This window comes from Tenebrio molitor, chromosome 7 (assembly GCF_963966145.1).
Source record: "Tenebrio molitor chromosome 7, icTenMoli1.1, whole genome shotgun sequence".
NCBI classification, from domain to species: Eukaryota; Metazoa; Arthropoda; class Insecta; order Coleoptera; family Tenebrionidae; genus Tenebrio; species Tenebrio molitor.
This window is the reverse complement of record NC_091052.1, coordinates 21,583,614-21,610,025: the sequence shown is the minus strand read 5'-3', so window position 1 is coordinate 21,610,025 and position 26,412 is coordinate 21,583,614. Positions and strand designations below refer to the sequence as shown.

Below are 26,412 nucleotides of genomic sequence, written 5' to 3'. Positions count from 1 at the left end.
CCTTGCCGGTCTTGAATTACCACGTGTTTCGCCATAGAGTAAATGCAAATCGGCGTATTTTTGTTTTGTGAATTTCATAACTTTTTGAAGGATTCGCAAATTTAAAATTAAACTTGACAAATGGCATAGGTGTTACAGGTACCGTTGCTAAAGAAATTGCAGCCAAGTAACCAGAATTACCTTTTTAAAACCGATTAACTCATTAGCGTACAGCAAATTTTGACCAAATTTTCAATTATTTTTATCTCGAAAACGAAAAGAACATTTTTTGTGTATGAGTTCTACTCATCGTCACCTATTACTGGATTTCTTCTGGCAGGTTATATCGGGACCACCCTGTATAAATTGATGTTTATGTAACATCATTTCCAATAGAACATAACCTTAAAAATTGATATCACGTAAAGATACTTTTGAAGAACACGAATTCCCCAAAAGTACCTTTACGAGAATCGAAGATATATTCGGAATCAGTCCTTTTTAATTCGTTTGTGATTTGGACAATTGCAAGTATGTTTAGTTTTCTTTAATCACTAATCAATTAACATCCCAAATACTAGAGGGGTCACCCAATTCCCTGTCATATTTAATATATTTAAGAATGGGGTTGCAGCGGCATTCCTGTTGATAATAATTTAATGTTAACTTGGTCTTCAAGATAATTAGGTTTTTTTAAAAAACTCAGAGAGGCCGACATACTCTGTAACATCATTTCTAGTAGAATATACCTATATAACCTCAAAATTGACACCACGTAAAAGTACTTTTGAAGAACACGAATTCCCTAAAAGTACCTTTGCGAGAATTGAAGAATGATTCGGAATCCGGCTTCTTTATTCGTTTGTGATTGGCATAAAATTGATATTACGTAAAGGTACTTTTGAAGAACGTAAATTCCCCAAAAGTACCTTTTGAAGAACGTAAATTCCCCAAAAGTACCTTTGCGAAAATTGAAGAATGATTCGGAATACAGCTTTTTATACGTTTGTGACTGGGATAATTTCAAGTATTTTTAGTATTTTTTTATCACTAATCAAGTAACATCCATTTAAAAAAAAAATCGCCAAATACTAGAGGGGTCACCCTATTCCCTTTCATATTTAACACTTTTAAGAATGAGATTGCAGCGGGATCCCTGTTGCTAATAATTTAATGACAACTTTGTTTTCAAAATAATTATGTCTTTTTAAAAAGGCTCAGCAAGGCCAGCATAGTCTGTAACATCATTTCCAATTGAACATACTCCTAAAACTGATATTACGTAAAGGTACTTTTGAGGAACACGAATTCCCCAAAAGTACCTTTGCGGGAATTTTATTCGTTTTGAGTTATATCCTGGTATCTCCTTTATTAGACTACAGTGTATCGCCCGCAGTGGCATCTAGGTTGGATTTATTTTATTAAGTTGTCTCACTGTATATCTAAGAAACGAGGATTAAACTTAGTTATTAATATCATCTGTGTTTCTGTCCAACACCTGGTATAACACCGTGTTTGTAAATCATCATTTGTACTTTTCTACAGTCTTGCTCTCGAGACGTTAGTGTGTCTGTGTGCCGGACCTGGAGACCATCAGTCACGAATAGCGTTATTTTAAATTATCCCCGGAGTAGTTGGGAAATTTAAGTTTTCACCAGTTGTGGTAGAAAATAATAACGTAACAGTACCTTTGCGGGAATTGAAGAATGATCCGGAATCCGGCTTTTTATTCGTTTGTGAATGGGATAATTTCAAAGAATTTTGTGTATTTTTTAATCACTAATCAAGTAAAATCGGTTGTAAAAATATTTCGCCAAATAGTAGATGAGTCACCCGAATCCGTTTCATTTTTAACATTTTTAAGAATGGGGTTGCAGTGGGATTCCTGTTATCACGTAAAAGTACTTGTGAGGAAAACAAATTCCCCAAAAGTACCTTTGCCGGAATTGAAGAATGATTCGGAATCCGGCTTTTTTACTCGTTTCTGATTGGAATAATTTCAAGGAATTTTGAGTATTTTTTAATCACCAATCAAGTAAAATCGATTGTAAAAAAATTTTCGCCAAAAACTAGAGGGGCCACCCGATTCCGATTCATATTTAACATTTTTAAGAATGGGGTTGCAGCGGGATTCCTATTGGTAATAATTTAATGACAACTATGTCTTCAAAATAATTAGGTCTTTTTAAAAAGGCTCAGAAAGGGCAGCATAGTCTGTAGCATCATTTCCAAAAGAACATAACTTTAAAATTGATATCACGTAGAGGTACTTTTGAAGAACACGAATTCTCCAAAAGTGACTTTGCGGTAATCGAAGAATAATTCGGAATTCGGCTTTTTAATTCGTTTGTGATTACGATAATCTCAAGACTTTTTAGCATTTTTATCATTATCAGTAATCAAAAAAAAAATTAGCCCCGAGGAGCACCGTTTTACAACAATTAATATAAAAAAAATCTCCAAAGAATTGTAAAATTGATACTTCGCTTCCGGCTTGATGTGAGTCATAAGCAAAAAAAAAACAGTTGCTTGCAAACATTTTTTTAATATTTACTGGAGAATGAAATTGAGGTTTAAGGTGTAAGAGAATTTTAAAAACGCAACAAAAAAAACTACCTCTTCCACCCCAAACATGTGGCTCATAAATTATGTTCTGAAAGGTCCTTGACTCGGGGATGATTTTTAAGAGTTCCACAGGCGAGACAGGGCCAGTGTCGCTTGGCAGCTGCAACCGACGGGCTGTCCAAGGTACGAGTACGAGAGTGACGGCAGGTGAATAATTGTGGCCCGGAAGTGGTGTAGTGAATTAGACGTAGAGATACAGTTACCAGGTGTGTTGGTAACTGGGTGATAGCAGGTTTGGGCAACCTGGGCTATAAATCAGTACCTTAATGTGTAAAACCTCCCTATACCATGGTATGATTCCTGAGCACCGGATGTCCGGGTGGGGCACCTTTGGCTCATGACACGGCTAGGCCGTTGACCGGGCGCGTCTCGTCGGGACGGCCGGTGGTGGCAACCAAATGCACCGATCATACGTTGCTGGTCAAAAGGTTATGGGGTCATCCCGGTTCCCAGGTACTGAGGGGGCATAGTAACGTATGGAAGTGGGTTGTAGGCTCATACCCTGGCCGTGGCGGTCTTCCTCTGTGGAGACTGCAGGCGGGCTGTGCACCCCAAACTGCACACGGGGCTATTACAGGTGCTACCAGAACATCCGACGCAACCCAGGAATGTAGCGCTCTGAAGACGACGCCAGTGGTTGGAGCCCCTCATCATGATAGAAGCTAGGGGGAGGAATCCCCCGGGTGAGTCACTGTATGTTAACTATTTGAATAAAACTCGATACTTCCACACAAGAAGTTGTAACAAATTTATTAAACTAATGAAAATTAAACAATATTTTTAAGCCAAAGCTTATTCAATTCAAGAAAAATGCCCGACTTATTCCGCAGTCAGGGTAAGAGTGTTCCTTTGTTTTCCCGTTGCGTGCGCTCCCCTTACTCGACCTCATTCGTTCCGGGTCGCGGCTAATCGTTCACCCCCTTGAGTCCAAGCTAGCACGGCCTTTCCTGACATCAAAGTGTCCTCACTTGATTAGTCTTGTCCTCGAACGGCTGGGTGTACAACGGAAACTAAAAGATTACGAAGAACATCAGTAACACTCTTGGACAATTTATGTCTAACAAGCAAGGAACAAATCAAAATGTTGAGGTCGCAGTGCCTGGACGTCCTAAACAACTAACCTAAGGAAAAATCTAATAATATGTGACCACATAATTAAAAAAAATCATATCAAATTATGCTTAATCTAAATGGGTACCCAAGCGCTTTACGAGTCCCTCCAAAAGTAAGGCCACAGCACAGCACAGCAGAGCACAGCCTAGCACAGCAAAGCACAGCACAGCACAGGCCTACCAAGGAGGAACTCCGTTCAACGACCTAAGTTTTCCAGAGCCAAGACCACAGCACAGCAGAGCACAACCTAGCACAGCAAAGCACAGCACAGCACAGGTCCCCCAAGGCAACTCTAGGCTCTACTCACGTGCTCCTATACCGAATCCTCTTTCCGCCCTACGAGTCTACCAAAGCGAGACCACAGCAAAATCAGAAAATTGACGAGACGTGAACGTCGTGCCTTGCTCAAAAATAATTCGGTTTGGTGGGCTACAGGTTTTAATCATGTCCCTAAAACAGTGGACTACATATTTTGTTGACGCATCTTTCGCAGGATATATTAATAAAATGTCGTAAATGCATCGATTAAAAGGATTTGCGTTTTGGCGGATTTAGTCTTTACAAAAGGCCCCAGATTTTAATTTCTAATCGCGAATTAAGGATTGCAAGTTTTGACAATAAATTTTCTTTTAAGAAATTAAATGCTTCGATTTGTCGGGTCCCAGTTTTATGTCTTTATGTAATAATTTCGTCGGCGGTTTCGACTTGAGAGCACAATAACGAATGAATTTCGAAAAGTAGCCAGTCAATCCCAAAAACTTCCGTGCATTGTGAACATCTGTTGGTGTTGTAAATTTATTTTATTATAATTACGATTTTAAAATATTATATTATTATATTATTTGTGGGTTCGCTCGACAAAAAGTTGACGTTTTTATGGACTAATCATAAGTGGTGTGTTTCCTGTTATGTTTGGGGTGTTTATCACCAACGATGTCTGGGCAGTCTCCCCGAAAATGGCCTGTTTTATGACAAGCGAAGCAAGCACGATTATCGAAATTCTTTAAGGGCGCATTGTTTTTCTGGGATGTTTTTGTTGCATCTTTATTAGTCGAGCTAGTGGACACAAAATTTTCATATCAAGCAGTTTTAAATGGTTCGCTAATTCATGTGGATCTGTTATACCCGCCATTCCCACAGAAAATTTTACCTGATCATCATTAATTCCCCCCATTATTAAATTAACCTTGTCTTCGTCATTAATCGGGAGCTTTAACTTGTGGATGAGGGCTAATTTTCGATATACGTAGGTACTCGTACAATCGTTCGCTGCGACCTGGCACAGTGGACAACGAAGTACTCACCGTCGAAGTGGGTTTATTCTTACCCACCAACCTGTCTATGCCGCTGACAATGGCAGAGCCTAATTCCGATAACATGTCCGACTCGGCTCGTGATGCATGGCGACGCCGTCGCTGATCTCGATCGTCAGGTACAAAACGCCTGGACCTGGACCGTCCTTCCCGTTCGTCCGAACGACGGTATCTTCGTTCATGACCATCACTCCGGCTTCGTGTACCCCTGGAATGATCTCGTCCACGAGACCGTGAACCGGCTCTCGATTCGTCGGATGATCTACCCATCTTTACAATCGCAGTTCGCCAATTCCTGATTCCTTGGTCACTATTACTATCACTAACAACTAGCACTTGAGTTCTTGATCCCACTCCTGATGTTAACTATTTGAATAAAACGCCCTTGGGCAAAAACCAAGTCTTACAAAGGCAAAAATGATCGAGGGAATATTGATTGTATTTTGCATTAACATAATGTGGTGGAATATTTAACAAACACGCTGTATATTTTAGCTGTATTAATTTTTAAATTACCATAGGAGTATTTTTTATTGCGAGCCATTGCAAGGACGGCGATGTTGAACACCTCATCGGTGCTTGACCCTGATTTCAAGAGTATGAACTGATACGGTTGTAAAACTTCATCACTCATTTTGGGTATGTCTGTGGACGGTCGGGCCATCCGTTTTCGTAAGACCAATGGGATGACGTTTTTGACAAGTACCTGCGGCACTTGCGTGGTAGGTACCGGAAGGCGCCACCGGGCATTCCTGTTTGGGTGATCGGTACTAATTTTGCCGAGAGAACCCGTGTGCTGCTCCTCCGAGTCAACCCCACGTTCCCTGGAAACCCGACCTTTATGGTGAGAGCCGTGCTGGAGTGTTCCCGGGCTGAGTGTCGTCGTCGTTTCCTTCGGTGGACGGATTTGGAGGTGGTGCTCTGGACTCGCTAGGACCGAACACGCGGAAGCGGATCAGCCACGAGGTTATCAGCAGCTAGGAAGAAAAAAAACCCGAACAGACCGCCTTTTTCTGTCGTATCGTTCACTGTGTTGCCCATTTTTTTCGGTCGGAGGTTATCCTCTTGTTTCAGGTTTGACGCCTGCAGCGGAGTCATTTTCATCGCCGGGACTCCTCGAGGACAGTGCGCACTGGACCATCGCGGAGCTCTGCCGGGATTCATCGACCCCTGTGAGGTAAGTCCCCGTCTGAAGGGGTAACTTCCGACATCCTTTCGTGTGGCGGCGAACGACATCCTTTCGTGTGGCGGCGAACGACATCCTTTCGTGTGGCGGCGAACGACATCCTTTCGTGTGGCGGCGAACGACATCCTTTCTGGTGTGGCGGCCGACACCCATCTTTGGCTCACGAGTGTGCCCCATTCTCTCTGTGTTCTTTTTTGTTGTTTTTGTTCAAGGACTCACGTCTCCACAAGCCACCAGCCTTAATGTACCTTTAATTTAAGTTTCCATTTTCCTTTTTTATCTTCCATTTCATTTTGTTTAGAATCATTTTTTTTCTTTTGTTTTTTCTAATAAAGGCTGAATGTTCTCCAGGGACACGTATAAATTTAATTGATCCCACCCCCCGAACCCCGACCTTCTCGGCTTGAGCTAGTCCGCGGTCGAAAGTGGCGTAACAGAACTATTTATAGATTTAGAATCGAAATGTAATGTATCCTTTGTTTAAAATGTTGGGCCTAAATAGGTGTTGTAAGGAGGAGTGAGTCGGGCAAGATTTTTAAAAACGATCTTGTACTCTGATGAAGTGATGAAATGTTAACCGTGGGACTCCACGAACGCCACGTCAGCACCGCGTGGGCGATCCCGGTGGTACTCGGCGGGAACCGACGGCCCACGACGGGAGCAGGACGAAGTACCGTGCGGGAAGCACCGGGAGAGACAAATCTACCAGCAAAGGGTCCACACTTGTATCGAGTCGAGGCGGAATTAAAACTCCTTGTTTTGAAACTATTTGTTTCATTAATTTACCGCCCAATCACAAATCCTGCTAACATCAGAAGTGGGATAAAAGACCCGAATAAGTGGTGCAGTGGAAATAGTAGTTGTAGTGATTAAGTGCGCAATAAATAATGCCCCGTTCACGAGCCGCCTCGAGATCACGCTCCAGATATGGATCCCGGGACTTGGAACTTCGAGGTACCAGGTCCAGGCCCAGATCTCATGACAGTCGACCCAAGCATCGCAGGTCGGGGAAGGAGAGACGGCGTCATCGTCGTAGGACCCCGAGGTCGACAACGGAGGGTCGTTCAGGGAGAGCTCGGTGGCGACACCCGAGCCAGAGTCGTACCAGCTCCTAGCGCACGGAGGAGACGGTCCCGCGTCTGAGTGAGATTAGATTTAAGAGAATGTCGGACGTGGTAAGATGGGTAAGACAATGAAACGAGGTAAGCGACGGGACCTTTTGCAGCGGCGTCATCAGCGAATTTAATCCTTTTTCTTTATACCATACTGTTATTAGGATTTATCAGTACTCAATGCTTGATTAATATGACACCTATAACAGTCAAGGCCGTTATTCAGAATTATAGGCCGTTATTCAAAATTATCAGACCGAGGCCGTTATTTTTGCTGCCGTTGCTACGGTTACGGCACAAATGACAACTAAATTTAATTTTTGAAGTAAAGCGAAATGTCAGTCTTACAAATAAATGTTAAGTATTATTGGTATAAAGAAAACTATAAAACAACATACGGCCGATATGGATATAACAGACTCGGTTGATTATAAAATCTCGGCTCCGCCTCGATTTTACAATATCTCAACCTCATCTGTTATATAACCCATATCGGCCTAATACCGTTATATACTATAACGGCCAATATTCATGACTAGCGCGATGCAGTCGATGAGTACGCCCATATCTACGGTTAGACGGTAAAGTAACGAGCCATTTAGCCCTATCAAAATTGCGGGAACCAACAGAGGTCTGGTACGAAGGTCTTCCGACTCGTCTTTTCACCTGGACCGAGAGGAAAGAGAGGTTAACGCAAAATTTCGTTCCGAAACGCGATCCCATCAGCTTGTTATTTAATATGTTCGCTTGTGTCCCCAAATCGCACCAATCATCCGTCTTTTGAAAAATTCGCGCTAATCCATCATTGAAAATTCCACTGAGTCCGGAAGACCAGGTAAAGTTGATAATGGGAAGGTATCAAGGACGAGAAAATAACATTCACGATTTACGTCGCGGAAAATAAAGACCTCAACATTCTTATCGGCCTCTTAAAAACGCCAAAATCATCGGTTACGTCATCGGCGTCAGATGCGACGCAGTCAAGTACCTCTCGGGTTCCAACAGGAACACAACACAACCAAGGCCGAACAGTACCTAGAGTAAGACGCTTTACGTGAAATTAACGGGCCACGTACGCCGCGCCGCTCGAATTTCGTTTCTAGGCAGGGACCCCAACGTAAAATTCTTTTTTGAGTGGGGTAAATGAGTGGACAAATGCTTTTACCTCACACTTTTACCTCACGTTGTCATAGCAAACAATATGAGTGAGCAAAATAAGTACTTTCTCGTTTTGTATCCCAGTGAGAAACGACAAGTTTCGATAACAGGATTGAACAAAGTGTATATTTTTTGAATATTAAAGTGTGCATTGCCTAAAGTTGCCTATTTAGAAGTTACAGCCGTTAATATTAATACTAATAAGTTTTTTTTGTTTTTTCAGAAGTTACCTGCAAAAATATCATGTGCACACGGCAGCAGATTTTTTTATACATTCAGGATAAATGGGGTGCTACATTACAAGAACAACTAGAAATTCTTGAAAATAAATTTTCAGCAATAAAAGGTTGTCGTTCCTTTATTTCCCAAAATTCAAAGGACAATTTGTTGCAGCCTCTTATATCGAAAATGAAAAGGAATGATTCTCATCGAACTCTGCATGTTTTTAACGCAAAAAATGAAAATTGGCTTGAACGAAACGTCTCTATCGAAGTTAGTACATGTTTATTTCGCTTTTATAATTTCCATTTCCATTTAAAAAAAATGTTTCATTGCTTATTAATAAAAACTATTCCAATTTATATTAGAATGCTGATTTCATCGAGATGACAGAAGAAGTTCAAAGTTCAAGCAAAGCAAAAATTCATGATTACTGATGCCGAAAACTTTTTTATACAATTTCTTATTGCAATAACTAATAACAACGACCCCGAAAAGCTTATAGTACATACTTTCGGAGCAATAACTTAATTTTCTTCAAAATAGGTCCACCATTTTAGGTCCGCCATTTTGAATTTGATAAATCTGATATCAAATTCGTAATCAACAACCCCGGAAAGCTTATAGTCCATACTTTCGGAGCAATAACTTAATTTTTTTAACAATAGGTTCACTATTTTAGGTCCGCCATTTTGAATTTAATAAATCTGATATCAAATTCGTAATCAGCGACCCCGAAAAGCTTATAGTATATAATTTCGGAGCAATAACTTGCAGGAGCTATGATGCGGGTGCGAGAGAGGTAACTCTCGCAGAGAGAGACAGAACACAAAAATAATAATAATGCTGATACTAATCAAATTATCAATCAATATAACACATCAGACTTGATGCAGTGTCAGGATGTCGTAATTTGGTAATTGTCAGTAAATAAAATAATTGGGTGAACATTACGTTAACAATGGTGTCATGACGGCTTGTGTTGTGGATCGAGGTGATCGTGGTCGGTACATCTATCACAGGCTTACCTCCTGTAAAATAATAAAATGGGGTGGTGAGTAACCAGTTCGCTGAAAGTGTTGTGCGAGCACAACCAATACATATTTACAATAATAAATCACACACATCTCAAATATGGTACCATCACAATGTCAACGTCAACTCTTAATATCGTTGGTGATTATCAATTATCATCACATATTCATTGAGCTCTAGTACTTTAAGTTATTATCAATTATTATTAACTCATTGAGCTTTGTCCAGGGTTGTTAGGAAAAGGAAAAGAGTAGGGTTCACTCAGAACCCCCAGGACTCTAATAGTCCACTGCACAACTGTAATCAAACGAGGCGCCCTGATAACACTCAGCGACCCTCAATCAATTGTGATCACCAAAAACAGATGAGCGGCCCTGATGGACCTCAGCGGCACACTCGATCTGCCACACTGGCAGCATCCCCGGTCTCTGCCAGTGCATCACAATCAATTTCACCCCGCTAGCAGCTCCACGGTCTCTGCTAGCGTACAGTTGCCGGAACAAAGGAAATTTGGACAGTCTAATTAATTAGCTCGACATGTCGGGGCTCAATCATCATATCAAAATTAGCAATTGCATCAAACTGTTATGACTCTGATCAAATCAACAACATAATCACCCTCAATGGTGAAAACAATATCATCTCAATTAATTATAACTCACGAGCAGTCCTGATCCCTGTCAGCGACTCTCAACTCATTATTAATCACGAGCGGTCCTGATCTCAGTCAGCGACCCTCAATTAATTAGCAATCACGAGCAGCCCTGATCTCAGTCAGCGACTCTCAATACTCTCAATTAATTATTATAAATCATTCAAAGACTCACCATGCTAATTGTATTTAATTATGGCCATGATCATGATCAATATCAATTATTAAAATAGGTAAACTCACCACATCACCAACAGAAACAGGTTACTCAGTGATACACTCACCTTGTAAATTAACTACACCTTTCACAAACTCACTTTTACATAAACTTTAGTAAGATATTCTAATTGGATTCTTTGCTCTACACTCTGTCACAGTTCGTCTTCGACTGACCTAGTCCGCCCTTTAAATACCCTAATAATCAGTATCCAACAATCACGAAATGGGTCTCATGGTCTGACGCTGACAGATTTGTGCCGGTCTGGCATCTCGCACTATTGGGGTGTGCGAGGGTTGTAAATAATGTCTCGGTACTGTTTCGTTTGTCTTGAACTATTTATCGAAATTCCTGAAGGTCCAAAACAAGTCTATAAATCCATCTAACTTTTGGACGTGACTTAGACATATGCAAAAGACGAAAACAGGAAAAAAAAATGTGTTTAATATTTCGTTGTCCTACAAACTTAATTTTTTTCACAATAGGTCCACCATTTTCGATCCGCCATTTTGAATTTGATTAATCTAATATCAAATTCATAATCAGCGACCCTGAAAATCTGACAGTACCTACATATTTTCAGAGCGATACATTCACTTTTCGAGTTTTGTCCAGCGAAACAGGCCATTCGCCCCACTGTGCGGCGCGGCGTTGGGTAGGTACTACCTTTGCGGAATGCGCGTCATCGATCAACCACCGGCTGCGATCATTTTGATTTTGAACGGGACGAAACACCATCCCATATTCCCATACGCCGCGTTTATCACCCAGACGACCATTGCAAGTACTTACTGTGTCCATTTGGCATTACCAATACCCCGGTCGGCTTGTAGCGGACAATTAATATGGTCGCGACTTAACAATCTCGGCATTTCAATCACTGAAAATAGTCCGATATAATGTAAACCCAACATAACCCCGTCGCCTGACCTTGTATGAAGTACCTCGCCTTTTTGTCTTGTTTTGTTTATGTTACACCGCGGCGGGTGTGAAGGAATTTAGCATCTGGCTGTGGTTTGGAATCATATGTTGATAAGAGAGCACCGCTCGTTCTGCTGAAATTGTTTCCGTTTTGTCGATATTTTAATAATTGATATCTCAAGCAATCCTACACAAAATACTCGGCGAAGTATTTACGTCTCTAAAAATACAGATTGACACTGCGCCTATCAAAATAATTCTTTCGCAACAAGTTGTTAACTATTTGAATAAAACTCGATACTTCCACACAAGAAGTTGTAACAAATTTATTAAACTAATGAAAGGTGAACAATATTTTTAAGCAAAAGCTTGTAAGAGAATTTTAAAAACGCAACAGAAAAACTACCTCTTCCACCCCAAACACGTGGCTCATAAATTATGTTCTGAAAGGTCCTTGACTCGGGGGTGATTTTTAACAGTTCCACAGGCGAGAGAGTCAGTGTGGGCTTGGCAGCTGAAACCGACGGGCTGTCCAAGGTACGAGTACGAGAGTGACGGCAGGTGAATAATTGCGATCCGGAAGTGGTGTAGTGAATACAGTTACCAGGTGTGTTGGTAACTGGGTGATAGCAGGTTTGGGCAACCTGGGCTATAGATCAGTACCTTAATGCGTAAAACCTCCCTATACCATGGTATGATTCCTGAGCACCGGATGTCCGGGTGGGGCACCTTTGGCTCATGACACGGCTAGGCCGTTGACCGGGCGCGTTTCGTAGAGACGGCTGGTGGTGGCAACCAAATGCACCGATCATACGTGCTTGATTAAAAGGTTATGAGGTCATCCCGGTCCCCAGGTACTGAGGGGGCATAGTGACGTATGGAAGTGGGTTGTAGGCTCATACTCTGGCCGTGGCGGGCTTCCTCTGTGGAGCCTGCGGGCGGGCTGTGCACCCCAAACTGCACACGGGGCTATTGCAGGTGCTGCCAGACCATCCGACGCAACCCCGGAATGTAGCGCTCTGAAGACGACGCCAGTGGTTCGAGCCCCTCATCATGATAGAAGCTAGGGGGAGGAATCCCCTGGGTGAGTCACTGTATGACCTTGATTCGCGACAGATGTGTCAGGTGTTTATCATTTACATGTTTGTACCGTCCCATTGAGCAAACCCGAGTCCGGACCTGTGCTTTACCCTTTGAATGACTGAATGAGGTGGAGGTGAGTCCGATTGTAGATTATCGTACGACTGTAGCTGAGATTGTCTAATTTAATGTGTACCGATGAGTCTGATCGGTTAATTATCAAATATTGAGGGATAACGCCCTTGGGCAAAAATCAAGTCTTACAAGCTTATTCAAGAAAAATGCCCGACTTATTCCGCAGTCAGGATAAGAGTAAGAGTGTTCCTTTTCTCCCCGTTGCATGCGCTTTCCTTACTCGACCTTATTCGTCCCGGGTCGCGGCTAATCGTTCACCCCATTGAGTCCAAGCCATAGATTATAAATATATATATAGCTATAGATTGGCGACTCTAGCGTCCCCACCGCAATTTGTACTTTAAGGTTCAGGGTAATTCCGCATAATCGCTAGTTGTATCGCATTGCGGGAAATTCAAATGCTGACTTTCATCACTTTCGTCTTTATTTTTTGTAAAAAATCTGCAACATGTGTTAAAATCATGGATTAATCAAAACACATGTTACAATTTTTTTACAAAATGAAGTTTAAAACAATATTAAAAGAAATAAAACATTATATTCCATCTAAAAGATATAAACTAGGCAAAAATGAGCAGGGAATTTTTCCATTTTTGAATTTTTTATAAATACATGTTGGATCTCGTCTTTCTCTCTGGACTCGTGTCAGGTGGTTCTGGAGAAGCTCAAAGGGGGTCGTCAGCAAACAAATACTGAAGTAATTGAATATGTGTATTTACAATAAGGGTAGATAAAGATAACAGAAATCGAACTGGTCTCGTTGAGCGCTGCTTGAGGAAGAGGCCGCGGTCCGGTCTTGCACCGTCCAGCTGCGGTTCTCCCTCCTACAAGGGTAGGGGTGGTTCGCCCTGTGCCGCAAACACATACCACCCGCACTACTCCTACTAGCTAACACAGTTGCCTAACCTACGTTTCTTAAAGCTAACATACAGTTTAAAATTTGTAATGAAATGTGGTAGAAATATAAATATATACACATTAAATGTAATGTTTCAAGTACTTGTAACATTTTAAATTTATCTAGTGTTTAAGAATACGTGGGAGGATTGGGGGAATTATTTTGTTTTCCAAGAAAAATTGTGGAATTCCCTATTCATTTTTGCCTAGTTTATTAAAAAAATGAAATTATTAAAGTACAAAGCAAAATACAAGCTTTTTCATCAAGTAGGTGTAAAGCATGTCTTTGGAAAAATATGAAAAGTAACATTAACACTACTTCTTCTTCGGCAAGTTTTCACAATGCACATAACCAAATACCACTTATAAATAAACTGAACACCACACTCGACTAACGTCTACACAACGTTAACACTACATTAAATAGGTACTGTTACGTTATAAATTACGCTTCCGAAACTGGGCAACCCTGTTACCGGTTACAAATCCAGAATGTTCAGGGGTATAACGAACAAGTCGTGGCTTCGACTCGGTTTACAATGCGAACCACGAGAAACGCCGACCGAAGCTGAAAAATTGGTGAGAACAGCCCGGAGTACGGGAAATGATACACAATCTTCCAACTAATCGTTTATTCAGATGTCAAACAATGAAAATAATGATATAAATGAAAAAGAAAACAACGAAGCCTGACTAGCCCTATGGCGTGTACAAAATTGAATAACCCTAACTCCTCGGAGGGTCCTCCGGGTCCCAGATATTCAACGAACAAGTACCGGCGAAACAGTAAAAAAAATTCCCTTCTTTAGCGAAGGAGGAAGGCCGACTGCTCCTACGTAACGTCGCTATTCGGCTACGCCGCCCGCATAAGCGGGGAGGTCCTCCAAGTCTTCCTTCGCTCCAAAAAAAAAATTGAAGTTAAGATGTTTTTCTCCGGTACGGACCGGTGAAGAACCACGCGCAAAAAAATGTTCGGTGAGCGCGATACACAATTCCTGGCGAGGTCACTCACGGATTGATAATCGTTCGTGAATACAAAAACCCGACGGACTTGATAAGGAAATTTTTTCTTAAGTTAGTACGATTAGTGAAATGACGCGCCTTATGACTAAATTGCAACTTTAACAGTGGAACAAATTATAATTCCTAAACGCGATATATAAATTAAAGGAATTTGATAGAACTTTTCACCCGTCGAAATAATGAGTGACAATGGAAATTTGACTATAGTTAAATACAAACGCTCAATTAGTTCGACGGAGTGACAAAATACACCTGAAACTTTGGGAAGCCACGGCCTGTGGAAAATGGGGTGTCACCACTGCTCCTGACTTGCTGGAGGGTAGATCCGGCACCTTCCGGTGAGTCCGGGGACGACCTGGACTGACAGGACCCGACGAGATCCTGATCCGCAAAAGCGTTCGGTCTGCAACCTTCCGTAGTGAAGTCCGTGATCCGCTTGGCGATGTGGGCGGTGGTACTTAGACGAATCGTCTCCAACGGCCCTCGTGAACTCCACTACGTCGTCTCGTCGGCCCTGCAAATTCACTCGATCACTGTCCCCTTGACTCTCCCCAGGCACTCACAACACTCCCGCAAAAGGTCGTGAAAAATCCCCGTTCTGTCTCTGGTTCCCCCGATTTATAGCTTCCACCCCCTCTGTGCGCAGATTTTTCGGCGGAAGTCCGAGTACGTTTCCGTCGCGATGGATTCTAGAACATTCTAGAAAAATCGCGAAGATTTACAATCGCGCGGCGATTTAAATCGTAACAGTACCTACTACGAAAACTTTAAAAGAATAATAGGAGATTCAGAAATTTGAAAAAACACAAGATAAATTATTTCATTATTTTGACACGTGCTTTCGTTAATTTCACTGGGTGTTTGTTGGCTACACAATCACAATACGCATGCGCAAACAACAAAACTTTTGAAAGATTGAGAATAACGAGACAACAATATGTTACATCTCTTTCCTATTGCTTTACTATCTATCCAGCCAAGTCCCAAAAAGACTTTCTCGTTACGACAAAGATTCATCAAGTACGGAAGTACCTGAGACTTACGAGGTAGTTCGCAAATTCATTCCTTGCGATGTCGGAAAATCGAAACCATTGAGTGGTCTGTAACTGAAAGATGCAGTATAGACTTGGGGAAAATCCTAACATGAGGTCGAGGTGTTAATGCATGGAAAAAGTCACTAACTTCGGGACCCATGTTGAGTTGGTGTGATCAAGGAATTTCTCGAATCCGGGGAGTACGACAAAACTAAAGAATTGTTCGAGAATTATGCGCTAAAAGGGCGGAAGAATCTATAAGATCGCATAGTATAATAATTAGCGGCTAATGTAAGATCTTTACCAATAGAGCGTTTACTCATTTTATTGGGAGAAGGGATACAATATTTCGTTGAACGTTCCTGTACTATGATCGGTTCTCGCTACAGTAAGCGCCAAAATCGACATCGGTGGGATAAAGATGTGGTAGATCTGCGACTCGGGCTAAATGGCAACGTCAATAAATCCATGGAGATAACTGCAAGCTACGCACTAATGAGGTATCGACTTGTGACACAGGGTCAGCTGGAACTAGAGAACCGGGAGATCACCCATGCGGCGGCTGTACGAGCATGGATGGAGCAGGAGACTGCCGAGTACCAGGCTGAGCAGAACGACGTCCGGACGTCGTCGAGGATCTGGTGATGATCCGCAGCGGCAGCCAGTCAGGCCACAGGTACCAGTCGGGATTTGCTCCTGAGGTGGCGAGCCCCATCCGAGGTAGTAAAGGTGCTGAGCCACGACCGGGACGAGATAGCGGACCTCCGAGACGAGATAGCGGACCTCCCGGAGGAGATAGCGGACCTCTCGGGGACTCCCCGATTGCAGTTGAGAGATAGTGGAGTGGCGGCGGCAGAGAGCAGGAGGCGGTGGATCCACTACGGGGAGAAGACAGTACTGGACAAGTACTGGACAGGGTCAGGGAGGGTGGTGAGACCCTCTCTGGGGGCCAAGCTCCCGGTCTGTCGGCACTCCGCCTGCACGAGGAAACGGTCTGACGCGTGGGAGCGTTCCAGAGGACGGAAAAACCATTGCCCTGGTGGTTGTCCATTCTACCGACGTGCGAGGCGTTGAGGGGCTGATTGCGGGTGTCTGATGCCCAGGTCATAGGCCGCGCCTGGCGGTTCGGAGTTGACCAACGTAGATTTCGGACCGAATTAAGCGCCTTTAGTATTAAGTTCGCTCAAAGCGAGGTTATATCGTTCCTTTAGTATTAGTACGTTCCTTAGTTATAGTGCGTTCTTTCGTAGCGTTTATTTCGTACATGTATTATCATTAATCTGTAACACTTGGGCCCAAGTTTGCAACATTCGCAGGTTAGACACACTCCTGGAGATCCACGCAAAACGGCTTTCAGGATCAACAAGCAAGAACAAATGCGTTTCCGCAGTTACTTAGACGGTATCTGAGTTTCAGAGTACTTTTGTCCTAGCAGCCGATTGGACCAGACGAGTGAGGACACTCTGCAGGTCAGGAAAGGCCGTGTTAACCGGTGGAACCCCGTGGGACTCCACGAACGCCACGTCAGCACCGCGTGGGCGTCCTCGGTGGTACTCGGGGAATCCGACGGCCGGCGACGGGAGCAGGACGAAGTACCACGCGGAAAAAGGAAGATACGAAACAGGCTTAGCGCACTCAGCTCAAGGTTGTTGATTTTGTGTAGTTCGTCCCGGTGTCGCATCTGGCGACACTAGTCTATGCACTAGTTGAAGCGCGCATGCGCGTGCTGTCTGTCAGACATTTTGTTTTTCAAAATTGCAGTTTTAACGGTTGTTCACGTTCACGTGTCTATTTTTCAGTTATGTGTTTTTAAAATTGGTTTTGTTACACCATGATTTTTAACTGCTGCGTTAAAGGTTGTACAAGCACGACAAAGAAAAGTCACTGCTTTCCCAAAGATCCAAAGGTAAGTTTGTAGATTTTGTAATAATTATAGTTGTACCAGTGTTGTACTGAAATATTTTTGAATTGGCATGATGATATAATCTTTTTATGTTTGTTTACAGCTGTTTCGAACATGGTGTAAGCTAGTAGGTCGAGAGGAATATTTAATGAAAAATATTGATAAAGTGCGACATTCTTGTAGAATTTGTGATGACCACTTTGCCGAGTCTGACAAATTTGTAAGTGTTCGCAATCGCACAAATTTAATCATAGGAGCTAATCCAACTCTCCATTTACCTGGTAAGTTTTAAAATATAACTGCAGTAGACGTGACGTGTTGTTGAGACAATATAATTCATGTATTATATTTATTATGGCTCATGGTATTTACGTGTTTTAGCTGTACCATCGACAATAATGGAACCTGAGGCTGGACCCTCAAAGTTAAATGAGTCTTTGCCTGGACATCAGAGCCAATGAAATTGTGAAAAAGTGATGATATAGGAGTATTTCCATTGGCAGAGCAGCGGCAAGAACTACCACCGCAGGATAAATTCAAATTTGGGACACCAACAAACAGGACGTTGAGTGAAGTGGAATCTTACATCACTGGGTATATTTGCAAACGGATATTTAAAATTATTGGTGTTTGTAAGGAATGCCAACAAATTTTAGTGACATCAGATGAGGACATTGAGGAACACAAATTGATCAAGTTTAGAGATTACACCAAACATTCCCTTATTCGCCCAAGGAATAAATTTGTTACTCTGTTTAATTTGTGTTACCAAGTTGCTCATTTTTATATTCCAAACTTAGTTACAGAAAATAATGTGTGTGTCTCCAGGGCACTTATATCAACCGATTGTTGATTATAAGCCTACCTAAGTGAAGAGCTATGTTACGGAATTCGCGATTCAATAAATTCAAAAACGACTTACCGTTGGGGCTGGACGTCTGAATTTCGTTCGTGTCTCTGTGCGCGGTGGAAATCACTTTGTGTTCGAGATGTTAGAGTTTTGCTAGTTACCGACGAACTCTCAGAGACTGACTACTTTCTTCTTTTTAGCCTCCCCGAGAGGGAGGGTGTTATGGTCGTTTTCGAACAGACGAATCGTGAATCGAAAAACGCGCCAATGACACACGATGGTAGAGTGCAACCACTTTCAATGAAACTAAATGCTAAGATGTAATAGATAAAGAACTAAAGTAACTAAAATGTAAGGAACAACAAAGGAAAAAGTAAAGAGAGAAAAAGGAAAAAAGATCGACTATGTACAAATTCAAACATTCTGCCCGCCAAAAATGCGGTGCATTTTTCCTATCGCGATGGCAACGGACACAACTTCACCACCGGGCGTCGAATGCTGCCGTTGGTAGTCTTCACCGTCGCGACGCGGACTAACCCATCCGGGCCGGGATGAACCTGTTCTACGCGACCCAAACTCCATTGCAAAGGGGGAACTTGATCGTTTTTGATCAACACGAGAGTACCGGGAGTTACCTTTGTCGAAGCGCTACTCCATTTGGATCGTTGTTGTAACGTGTGTAAATATTCCCAATGCCAGCGATTCCAAAACGACTGATGCATCCGTTGGAGGAGTTGCCAGCGAGAGAGACGATTAAGTTCGATTGACAGAAGGTCGGGCTCTGGCAAACAGGTTAGGGGTGCCAGCGTTAAAAAATGTCCAGGTGTAAGCGCGGTCAAATCGTTTGGGTCTGAACTAATTGCACAAAGGGGTCACGAATTAAGTACAGCTTCGATTTGTGTCAAGAGCGTGTATTGTATTCTCAATTTGGTTGTAGGTCGTAAAATTTTATTGCATATTATCCGCGATTAACGGGCACAATGGTTGGGTTTGAAAAGGTTGGGAAGCGGCGCGTGCCGTTTGCCGTACAATGCGTATATACAAAGTGTACAATACAAGCCTGCTTAAAATATTACCTGCTAGTGGTAAACTAGGATTTATAAGCCCCGCAAGATCTTTAGCTTAAAGTACCATAAAATTTTACGACCTACAACCAAATTGAAAATACAGTACAGTTCTTCAAAAGTTAGAACCTGCTCGCCAATTGTACGACGCAAATGAGTTTTTACCGATTTGACTCCGGCTTCCCACAATTCGCCAAAGTGTGGTGCGGAAGGTGGATTGAATTCCCAAATTATCTGCTCTTGTTCTGCAGCAGCTCGCATTAACTTTTGGATTTCCCGGGCCGCTCCCTTAAAATTGGTTCCGCAATCGCTCACTATTCGGGTGCAACGACCACGGCGCGCTATGAATCGTCGAAGGGACGCTAGGAACACCTCGGTGGACAGATTAGAAGCTAGTTCTAAGTGCACAGCCTTAGTTGTGAAACACACGAACAGACACAAATAGGCCTTTGTGGACTTTGCCCCGCGACGACGGATTTGAGTAACAGCAAACGGACCAGCAAAATCTACGCCAACGCATTGAAAAGGTTTTAGCTGTTGCACTCGATGAGAAGGTAACGGGGCCATGGGTTGCGTAATGGCCACAGGACGGACCCTGAAGCAGACATTACAGTTGCCTATCACTGAACGAATAGCCCTTTGCGGGGATAAAATCCAGAAGTTTTGCAGCAACAAAAAATGGAGAGTTCTTAACCCCGGGTGAAGATGAACTCTGTGAGCGTGTTCAATCACAAGTTGCGTGAACCGATGTGAGCGCGGAAGTAACGCAGGGTGTTTCGCGTTGAAACTTAATTGGGAGTTAGAGAGTCGACCTCCAACCCGGATAATTCCGTTTTGATCAAGAAACGGAGCTAGTGGCTGAATCGACTTGGCGCATTTTTGGTTGTTTTCCAGTTTGAGGATCGTGTCTTCAAAGGCCGAACGTTGCGTATGTTTGATCAAGACGTTCATCGCGGTGGTTTGTTCGTCGAGCGAAATTGGTCCGAAACGACGGTTCGAATTTGAAGAAACACGGCAATTGTGAACGAAACGAAGAAGATGCGCTATGATGATTTTGATCCTTGACAGCGACGAACAATTTTTGATTAAGCGATCTAAGGCGTCTTCTTCGGTGGCGATTAACAAAATGGTGCGACGCGTTTCGCTGTTAATTATGGCTTCTTCAGGGAGGGAAGCCGCCGACGGTTTCCTTGGCCAAAAATCAGGGTCTTGGTGCAGCCAGTTCGGGCCGCGCCACCACAAATTGTGATTTTTCACTTCGTCGGGAAGTAGGCCTCGCGATGCGCAATCTGCTGGATTATCACTAGACCCAACGTGACGCCAGCATTCCGAAGGTACCTTGTCCTGAATGTACGCAACTCGATTGCTCACGAAAGTTTTCCAACGGTGAGGTGACGCCCGCAACCACCCTAAAACTATCATCGAGTCGGTCCAAGCGGTCACGACGGTGATGTTACATTCGACGTACAATGAACTGACATAACTAAGTAGTTTTTCCAGCAGGTGAGCACCACAAAGTTCTAATTGGGGCAAGGACTGGCGTTTTAGAGGAGCAACTTTTGATTTGGCCATCACCAGGCTGATCGACACGTCACCGTTAACGTCCACTACGCGTAAATACACAGCCGCGGCGTAGCCCATCTCCGAGGCATCGCAGAATCCATGTAACTCGCACGAGAGGTGTTGCCCGGTTAATAGGTGACGCTTTAATTTGATTTCGGACATCCCCGGTAATTGAGATCGATATTGCTCCCATCGATGGGTTATTTCGGCAGGGGGGGTCTCGTCCCACGACAAACCAAGACACCATAGCTGTTGTATCAGGTGCTTAGCGAAAAACGTTAAGGGTGATTAAAAACCGAGAGGGTCAAATATTCGAGCAATTTCCGATAAAATGGTTCGCTTTGTACAAGTGCGGTCGGTCGGTTTTACTTTGAAAGAAAAGACATCTTGCGATGGTAACCACATGGTAACCACTGTAGACCGAGAATTTTCACGGAGGCAACTGAATCTCCGGAATCAAAGTCGCGAACGTGCTGCCGTAAAGAGGAGTCCAGGTGTTCGAGTAGCGGGAGCGCGTTGTTCGCCCATTTCCTCAGTTCAAACTGGCCACATTGTAGCAGCTTAATTAATTGCTCTTGCAATTCGAGGGCGTCTTGGACCGAATCGCAACCGGTGACGATGTCGTCCATGTAAATATCGCTGCGAACTACGGCTGCCGCTCGAGGAAAACGCGATTGTTCGTCGCTCGCAAGTTACAGGAGCGTACGAATAGCTAAAAAGGGGGCTGAACAAACTCCGTAAGTGACCGTGTTTAGGTAGTAATCTTGCAGCGCATCGTCCGGAGACGACCGCCAAATGATCCGTTGAAATTCCAGGTCGTTGGGCGCAATCGATATTTGACGGTACATTTGGCGAACGTCGGCTGTAAAAACTACTCGGTGGAGGCGAAAATTGAGAAGTACCCTGACGATGTCTTGCAAAAGCTTCGGTCCGGTGTGCAGGGTGTCATTCAGAGATTGACCATTGGCGCACTTGGCGCTGGCGTCGAAAACTATTCGCAACTTCGTGGAAGCGCTGTCCGGCTTTTGCACACAGTGGTGCGGTATGTAGTAGCTTCGCGCTGTGGTGCCCATCGCGGGTGGCGCCAACGACATGTGACCCGCTTCCAAATAGTCCTGCATGAACGCGACATAATCCTTTTGGAGAGCGGGGTTCCGAATTAACCGATTTTCGAGAAGAAAAAACCGTCGCACTGCAATTTCTTGGAAATTCTCTTGCCGATGTTTTGAACGGTAACGCGACCGTGTACCTGCCGTTTTCACTCCGAGTTACCGCGGCTGAAAATAATTCCTCGAATTGCGCGTCGCTAGGATTTGCAAATGTTTTTTCCGGTACCTCCTCTAGTTGCCAAAATCGTTTCAACGTGAACTCCAAGGAGTCCGTGGTGAGACATGCATGAACTACCGACGGGCTACGAATATCGACGGGTCCGTTTATCACCCAGCCGAACACGGTGTTGATTGCAGCGGGTTCACCGGGTTCGGAGCCTAATAAAACTCTTGGTTTTAAAAGACTGGCGTAGAGGTCACCGCCGAGGAGCATCTCAACGCGGTGGGGAGTATTGAAATCCGGGTCCGCGAGTTCTAAATTGCAAAGGTGCTTCCAATTGCTGACATCTACGGGACCGGCCGGCATATCGCCCGCTAATTGGGGTAGCACATGGACATTGATGGTTTTCGATTGGTCTGGTTTGTTTCGCGGCTGGATACGGCATTCAACAAATCCTGGGGAGGTTGACTCCGCGCCAGGGTTAATTCCTCTCACGCGAATTTTCGATGGTGTGAATCGCAGACCTAATCGACGAAGACATTTTTGAGCGATAAAGCTGCCTTGGCTGCAATTGTCCAAAACGGCTCGAACGCGGTGAAAGTGACCTCGAGCATCCTTTACTTCGATCACCGCCGTTGCGAGAAGCACAATTTTGTTTTCTATCGCGCTAGTCAGCGTTGTTAATAATGACGAGTCAACAGCTGACGACGACGACGACCACGATGTACCGGCGGCGGTGGTACTGGACGCGGACGGTAGCGTCGACGATGGCGCACCGGGAGTGACCGGACTGGCGGACGATTTCTCGAAATGCAACATGGTATGATGTCTCTCTTTGCACACACGACACGACGATTTCGAATTGCAAGCATTTGCATTATGTGCAGGGCGAAGACAATTGATGCAAAGTCGTCGAGACTTTACAATTTAAAACCGTTGTCGCGAAGTTTTCGGCGTAAACTCCGGACATTTGTAAATGACGTACTCTCCAGTGCACAGTGCACAATTTTGAGGTGACGAGTCCACTATAAAAACCGATTTCGCTTTCGACGTCGTGTTTACCTGACGAGACGAATTGGTTGTACTCGTAGGTTCCCGAGGTTTTCCTAGTGAATCCAAAACGCGACACTGACCTTCGATAAAGTCCGCTAATTGTTTGAATTTTGGAATCTCGGCTGGTCCCAGTGTACGTATGTCCGACTCAAACAATTTCCGAGTGTCCGGGTCTAATTTTTCCAACAGCAGTTGGAACCACATAAAATCTTCCAGCGATTCTGCAAGATTTAAAGCCATAAGGGCGGACCGACTTTCTTTGAACTTTTCCGAAAGCTTGCGTAGTCCGGACGCTGATTCGGATGTCAATTTGGGAGCTGTTTGAGGGTGTTCCAATAGTGGTATGATAGTTTCCGCTTGTTTTCGTACCGATCTACTAGAGCATTGTACGCGATGGTGTAATTTTCCTCAGAAAGAGTTATCGCTTTTACCAAATTTAAAGGCTCCCCTGTCAGGCTACTAATCAAATATTGAAATTTCTCAATCCGTGTTAACTCCGGCCGCGAATGAATTGCATTGTCGAAGAATTAAATGAACGAGGTCCATTCGCTAAAATTACCGTCGAAGGTACGTAATGATAATTTTGGCAACCGTAAGTTCGAACTCTCAGAGACTGACTACTTTCTTCTTTTTGGCCTCCCCGAGAGGGAGGGTGTTATGGTCGTTTTCGAACAGACGAATCGTGAATCGAAAAACGCGCCAATGACACACGATGGTAGAGTGCAACCACTTTCAATGAAACTAAATGCTAAGATCTAATAGATAAAGAACTAAACTAACTAAAATGTAAGGAACAACAAAGGAAAAAGTAAAGAGAGAAAAAGGAAAAAAGATCGACTATGTACAAATTCAAACATAATGTAAATGCCTCCCTTTTAAATTTATTATATCAACGCATTTATTTGAATATACCCCAGTGTCAAAATAATCATGATATTGTAGGTATGTTTTATAAACATTTTGCAGTATTGTTTGTATATACTTATGTAAAAAATATCAATGATATTATTACAGGAAAAACCACCAAAAATATTAATGACCCTTTGAAGCGTCAAGCTCTTATTAGGTGTAATAAGTACATGAAAAAAATTGCCATACGAAAAAGCAAGCGACTTGTATAGTTGCTTATTTGTTTTTACTACCGGGTGATTTTAAATGAATGTGACTTTTTTTCATAGGTTGGTAATATTATTGTTGGTTATTCTGCTTTTTAAAGTGATAGTTGACATAAACATAGGCGTCGTCGCCTATTTGACACAATTTATTAATACATAAAATGTCAAAATGACGTACGTACGCCAATTTCTTGATTAAAGTATCAAGTTTGCCAAAATAATTTATGAAAAATGTTCCCAACTTAAGAAAAAAGTCACAATCATTTAAAATCACCCGGTATTTCTTTATTCATGTAGTTTATTTATTTGTTATACGAACAATCTCGGAAAAAAATCATTTCCCGATTTTTAGAATCCAACTGTATTAAAACATATCCAAGTTTTTACTTTTGTATACATTAAATATATATTTTTTTTAATATAAATTCTAAAACATTTTTGTTTTTTTTTTACTGGTACCTCTACATTTTTTACGCCACTATTATTGTCTGTATTTTGTAGTTTTTACAATGATTTTAATAACACAACTTATTAGAATGATTGCTAAAGGCTTGCAAAATATAGACAATAATGGTATGGAAGACTAACAAGTACATAAGTAAAAAAAACATTCGAATATCCCGCCAGACGCGCCATGGCGACACCGGGATTTACTATTCAAGATTGACATGTTGTGTTGAGAGTTGTCTATCTATATATACTCGTAGATATAATGGAGATAGGGCTATTGGCGAGGCCTCCTTAGAGCCAACGCATCAGTTAGGGTACCTCTGAGGTGATGTGGAAAACCCTTTTTTATTTTAATTACTGTCTATTATTATAATTAGTGTGTCAGCAAATTCGGGACCAAACGTCAATCACGGCATCGGAATCACTGAAACCCAATACGAGAGACGAGGACAAACGCGGAAAAGCGGGAAGGGATTCCAGCACCGAAAAAAAGAGGCTCAATTCGGGTTTAGCATGTGGATGAGATTGGTGTTCGCAAATAAACCATTGCTTAAAAATTGCCGAGTGTTTTCTTGTATCGAACGAATTAAAACTACTAATAAAGTTTACAAGTGATTGGTTTAAACTTTGTTAAAAAGATTATGACAATCTTTTTATCCAAATGATACCACCGCACCGTCGCAATCCGACCATCTCCTTTACAGGTATATTTTACTTTTATTCATAAGTTGACCATCGCGGCACGCCGGCTCTGCCCCGAGGATGTTCCCGTGAACCCAGTGCAAGTATCTTCCCAACAAAAGTTGCATTGCGGGCGTTAAGTAGTGATTATGTCAACCCGAGTTTACGACCTCCAGGTAGTTGAGAAGTATAGTGGACTGCCTAATAACCGAATTTTACGCGTTTTGTTGAGGCTTTTGTTTATTTTTTTGCTTCCAATCTAATTTGTTTTTCCAAAAACTGAGACAGTAGCCCCACGAGATACGTTCTTCTGAATCCAATGCACTTTTTAAATAGTCTCTAAATGAAAAATTGAGCAAAAATAAGGAAAATTACTGAAAAACGTTATTAATTTTTTTTATAAAGAATGAAGCGATTTTTAAAAAAAACTGAGACAGTAGCCCCGTGAGATACGTTAATGTTTAACAAAAAATATAGTCACCATAGCTTCAAACATAAAACTGTGGAAAAATAATTAGAATCGGTTTAGCGCGCTTTACCATTGCTTGACTAACCACTAGGCAACAGCCTTAACCTCCTTGGTCACTAGAGGATAACTAGCGCCACGAGCATATAGCGGCAGAAACTAGCATAACGGTCTAATTCTCTACTTGGCAGGCTTTAATAATCAACGCATGCGACGAAAAAAACATAACTTTAGTGTTTTTATAATATTGAGACACACTGTATATACAGATGTCCCAGAATTCGCGCCCATTCCTTGAA

The 26,412-nt window shown here is 42.7% G+C and overlaps 1 protein-coding gene and 2 long non-coding RNA genes across 9 annotated transcripts in view; 2 read left to right on the top strand and 1 right to left on the bottom strand.

Moving 5' to 3' along the window:
- Positions 1 to 3,328: 3,328 nt before the first annotated feature.
- Positions 3,329 to 9,361, bottom strand: LOC138135293 (uncharacterized). Its single transcript, XR_011160919.1, has 2 exons — positions 4,025 to 9,361; positions 3,329 to 3,614 (listed from the first exon to the last, which is right to left on the bottom strand). It is a non-coding gene; the product is annotated as an uncharacterized lncRNA (long non-coding RNA).
- A 5,587-nt stretch (positions 9,362 to 14,948) lies between these two features.
- LOC138135356 (zinc finger protein draculin-like) overlaps positions 14,949 to 26,412 on the top strand; it is a 218,590-nt gene continuing 207,126 nt past the window's right edge. For all 7 annotated transcript variants that reach the window (XR_011160944.1, XR_011160943.1, XR_011160946.1 and 4 more), the window contains exon 1: positions 14,949 to 15,414. The gene's annotated coding sequence lies outside the window, so the exon portion shown is untranslated. The remainder of the gene's footprint in view (positions 15,415 to 26,412) is intronic.
- Positions 16,052 to 26,132, top strand: LOC138135294 (uncharacterized). The gene is made up of 3 exons (XR_011160920.1): positions 16,052 to 17,344; positions 25,224 to 25,291; positions 25,344 to 26,132. It is a non-coding gene; the product is annotated as an uncharacterized lncRNA (long non-coding RNA).